This window comes from Dendrobium catenatum, unplaced genomic scaffold (genome assembly GCF_001605985.2).
Source record: "Dendrobium catenatum unplaced genomic scaffold, ASM160598v2 fragScaff_scaffold_1536, whole genome shotgun sequence".
NCBI classification, from domain to species: Eukaryota; Viridiplantae; Streptophyta; class Magnoliopsida; order Asparagales; family Orchidaceae; genus Dendrobium; species Dendrobium catenatum.
This window is the reverse complement of record NW_021319998.1, coordinates 102,998-108,641: the sequence shown is the minus strand read 5'-3', so window position 1 is coordinate 108,641 and position 5,644 is coordinate 102,998. Positions and strand designations below refer to the sequence as shown.

Here is a 5,644-nt window from a genome sequence, read left to right as displayed (position 1 = left end):
ATAACATGCATAATTTTTGTATAAACTTGTACGTAGTGTGTATAATACTTGTACATAACATGTATAATGCTTGTACATAACATGTATAAACTTGCACATAGTGTGTAAAAATTATGTATATAGTGTTTATAAACCTATACATGATGTGTATAATCCTTACACATAGCGTATATAAACTTGAACATAATGTGCATAAACTTATTCATAGTTTTTATAATCCTTATACATAGCGTGTATAAACTTGTACATAGTATTTATAATACTTGTATATAGCGTGTGTAAAATGTTCGAATAAACTTGTATATACTATGTATAATGCTCATAAATTGGATGTATAATGCTTGTACATATAATATATAAATTTGTACATAATGTGTATAATGCTTGTATAAACTTGTACATAATGTGTATAATACTTGTATATAGTATCTATAATACTTGTATAAACTTATACATGGTGTGTATAATGCTTATACATAGCATGTAAAAACTTGTACATAGTTTTTATAATGCTTATATTTAGTGTTTACAAACATATACATATTATATATAAAGCTTGTACATATCATATATAAAATTATATATAGTGTGTATAAACTTGTACATTGTGTATATAAATTTATACATAGTGTGTATAATACTTGTACATAGCATGAACAAACTTGTACAAAGTGTATAAAATGCTTGTACATAGCATGTATAAACTTGTATAATTCATGTATAATGATGGTACATATCATGTATAAACTTGTACATAGTGTGTATAATACTTATACATACCATGTACATAGTTTGTATAATGCTTATATATAGCATGTATAGACTTATATATAGTATATATAATTCTTATTTATAGTGTATAAAATGCTTGTACATATCGTGTATAAACTTATATATAGTGTGAATAATACTTGTATATTGCATGTAAAACTTATACATAGTATGTATAAAACTTGTATATAGTGTTTATAATGCTTATACATAGTGTGTACACTATAAAAAATACCTTTTAACAATATTTATATTTAGTCACTTTTATCTAAGTGTCCTTAAAAATATATATTATGGCATATAATGATTTTGGCAATAATTAAGAGATCGGGTGCGACAAGTCCCCGCTTCGCCACGCACTATCTCGAACTGCCCCTTTCTCTTATTATTCTTTCATTTTGCTCAAGCGTGTATTTCTCCCGAAGCGGAATACCTGATTGTTGCGGCTACATTGCTGATCGAGGCCTCCTCTTCCGCTTATTATTCTTTCATCTTGCTCAAGCACACAATTTTTGATATGGCCTGCGTGCGATTCATCGATCACTGTCAGCACTTCAAGACAGCTGCATTAGGTAAGTCTTCTAATGGTTTTTAATCTTTTTCAAGCACAATATGCTTTATTAATTCCAATGTAGAATGCCGATTATGTAGGGTTCATAAAATATTCTTGTTCCCTCTTTTGATTTTCTAGGGTTCTTGAGGTTCTTAATTTGCAAGTTCTGAACGATCTATCGACTATCGTAGTCACCGAATGCAAATTGTTTTGTACATAACAAAAGGTAAATCTTCTGACCTTGTCATGATCTTCTTTATAGCTGATTTTGAAGTTTATTAATTAGGTCGTAGGTGTGATTTTAGTTCATTTGAGTTAGTTGTTGGATTCGTTGCATCCTGATTCCACAAAGGTGTTTAGCAATTAATGTAAGTAGGCAATCGAGTAGTATAATAAGGTTACAGAAGGTAGACTTATAATGTTTGTGTAAATATTTATGAAGACCCAAAGTCAACCGATAGGTAAAATAGATATATTTTTTGTTGGAGGATTATAATGAAAAAAAGAAAGACAGTTTCAAGTTATTGAGACTTTTTTATGTTGTGTGTGAAGATTTATGGAAATTAGAGATAGCATGTCTACATATTAAGAGGACTAGCCAAGATACTGATTAAGTCGACCCTAGTAGTTGGGCTTAAGGATGATGATGTCAGGGTTAAAAATTTTAGGTAGCTTAAGTTTGTTGCAAGGTTTTATTGATGACAAGCTAAATAAAATGCTGAAGGCTGCATTGGAAGAGGATTCTATCTTGGTGATGTTGAAGGCTGCATTGGAAGAGGATTCTATCTCTTACTTAGCTTCATATGACAAGCTGAATAAAATGCTGGGAGAACTTGATTCTTTGGTTAACGAAGCTTAGGAACTACTTGGAAACTAGTATCAAACAATGAGTAAAGTTTATTTTGTATGTGTAGTATCAGTTTTTTTTGTCTTGATTGTATACCTATGTGATGATAATCAATTTTTAGTTGTTTTTATTTAAATTAAACTTTTAATATTGTTAACTAAAAATATTATGCCATAGATTGTTCATTTGTTCATTGTGCTACTTTTTATGTGGTTTACACTAGAAAGGAATAAAATAATTAACACAAGCAAGGTTTTATCATTGGTATCTTTGGTAGATTTTCCTGGTATAAGAAAGATGAATCATTCTTATAGGAGTGCATTTCGACATGAAAAAAAATGCATGCAATCTATGTCTTTCTTCTTTCCATGCTTTTTCTTTAGCATGATTTTCTTTGCTGGTTACTGAATAAATGACCATAATTAAATAAAATTCTTGATAGCCCGTTAAAGTTTGCTATATGATTTTGGTTATATCATTTTCTTTTTATATTCACTCTCCTCTTCTTTTTCGTTATGCAGTTATTTGTCAATTAGCAGCTCTTCATCATCGAATTAATTTTCTAATTCTTTCCTGAGTGAGCTGAGACTAGATTATTTAAACTTCAATTGCATATATGGATAAAGTATAGTTTAAACTATGTTATTAAGTTAGTGAGCAGAGACTCGATGCTTTAAATTTCATTTACAAATAAGGATGAAGTATAGTTTAAACTACATTATCAAGTTAGTGAGAGTTCATCATGAATGTTAGTGATGGAAATTGTGTGCACGTGCCCTATAAAGGTCTTCAGAACCAAGTAAGGTGAAGAATGAACTAGACAAAAAGATTGGGCTAATAAAGGTAAACTAGGAAGTCCTCTAAAATAGCCAAATCCCTTCACTCAAAAATAAGAAAATAGAGTTTGAGAAGAAAAAGGAATTGTGCCTCCCCTCTTATGCAGGTATATCGTGTTCTTTACTCATCGGTGGTGTACCCCAATAACTATGATTTCATTCCACGACTGCTCTGTGAAGACAACGACCCTCTAGAGTTCTCATGCAGGTACGCTATTAGGAAAATGTATTTTTCATTTGTATAATATATGTTGAAATTATCAGTTGCTCTGTCCTATGCTTACAAGGATTATTCATGTGGATTATTCATTTTTCTTCTATAAACACGAGCCAATCCTCCAAAGATATTTCCTTTGTGCAAAAGCCATAGGCCTCATGCTTATGATTAGTCATGTTTTACTCTTTTTTTTTTCATATGCAAATAAAACTTATATCATTTTGATTCTAATTTTTTTTGTATTTGGTAAAGCTGCTGATTTATTATATACGTTGTTCAAAAATAGGGAGAAAAGGATGATAAAATAATTGTTGTTTGTGATGATGATCCTGAATATAAACATTATACAGATATTAAGGAGCTCCCACCTAATCGTTTGGTTGAAATCAGGCGCTTCTTTGAAGATTGTATCCTCAAAATTTAACAAATGTGCATACTATGTTTTCCTTACTATTCCTCATCTTTCAGATTTGTAAACCATCTTTTAATTAAATCATATAAAACGTGTTCATCTTTTTGGTCACCTTCTTGCATCTAGACGGTGAGGGATATCATTGTTGTGAGGAATTTGCCAAAGAAACGGGTTTAGAAGTGTATTTGAAATTTGTCTTAGCAAGAAGTAGTAGTAATAATTTCTCTTCACTTGTAATGAATATTTACAGGTATATAAGCAAACTGCAAGATGGATCTAAACCTTTGTTGTTAATAATGATGATTGATATCACTTCGATTAATTTGATGTATCTCTATGTATAAATTAGTTTATAAATTTTATTATTAATATATGATAACTCGGTTCTTTTATAGTCTCTAAAATGATTACTTCCTTGTCCCTAATAAATCAGATAAGAAAAATAAAAAAGATTGTTGTGAATGACTTCCTATCCTCCACTCGCTTATGATGCGATACAACACTCCATGTATGATATTCTAGTTTATATTATAATTTTAAGCTATAAGTCACATGTTACTTGGTTGTATTTCAAAGCAAGGGTTGACTCAATATAAATCTAAGACTAGAGTTGACACCTGGAATAATTTTTTTGGTCAAGAGGTTATCATGATGCATCATAGTCTTAATATTATAATATTAATCTTTCATTTCAGATTTTGAAGAAATAAATTGGTATGCTTGAGCTCCAATGGTATGGCTTTTGCATGTTCAAAGCACTAGTAAGCTTACCTAAGCAGGTCAGCTATATGAAATAAAGCTTTCCACTTTTGGCATCACAATTCAAATATGTGTTTATTTTACTCATTTTGGAAGGGTGTTGGGCATGCGATGTCAAAGTAGATTCCAAATTATCTTTTCAAATGCAAATTGTAGTGGAAGACAATGAAGAATGGAAACAGATATCCCAAGACTTGGTTGATATTGTGTAAATAAATCATCCTCAGCATATAGGTCATTTTACACATTATGTACACGCTATATATGAGCATTACACACACTATATACGAGCATTACACATACTATATACGAGCATTATAATACTTATGAATAGTCTCTATAATGCTTGTATATAGCGTGTATAATACTTATGTATAAGCATTACACATAAATAATATACATACTATTTACAAGTTTATACACGCTATGTATAAGCATTATACATATTATATATAAGTTTGTACATACAACGTATAAGAATTATAAACACTATGTATAAGTTTTATACACACTATGTACAAGTTTTACATGCAATATACAAGTATTTTACACACTACGTATAAGTTTGTACACGATACGTACAAGCAATTTACACACTATAAATAAGAATTACACACACTATTTATAAGTTTATACATGTTATATATAAAAATTATACACACTATGTACATGGTATGTATAGGTATTATACACACTATGTATAAGTTTATACATGCTATGTATAAGCATTATACATGAATTATACAAGTTTATACATGCTATGTACATGCCTTTTACACGCTATGTAAAAGTTTGTACATGCTATGTAAAAGTATTATACACGTTATGTATAAGTTCATACACGCAATGTACAAGTTTATACATATTATATACAGGTTTATACATGCTATGTACAAGCATTATACACACTACGTATATGTATGTAAACACTATATATAAGTATTATAAAAACTATGTACAAGTTTGTACATGCTATATACAAGCATTATAAACACTATGTACAAGTTTATACAAATATTGCAGATGCTATCCAAAAGCATTATGCACATTATGTACAAGTTTATACAAGCATTATACACACTATGTTTATACATAATATGTATAAGCATTATACACATTATTTACAAGCATTATATATAATATTTAAAAGTTTGTTCAAACATTATACACACGTTATGTACAAGCATTATACAGACTATGTACAAGTTTATACACGCTATGTATAAGTATTATACAAACTATGAATAAA

General features: G+C 29.4%; 1 pseudogene; it reads left to right on the top strand.

Annotated features, from left to right (window-relative positions):
- Window positions 1-1,288: 1,288 nt before the first annotated feature.
- On the top strand, window positions 1,289-4,338 carry LOC110111933 (annotated as a pseudogene).
- Window positions 4,339-5,644: the final 1,306 nt, after the last annotated feature.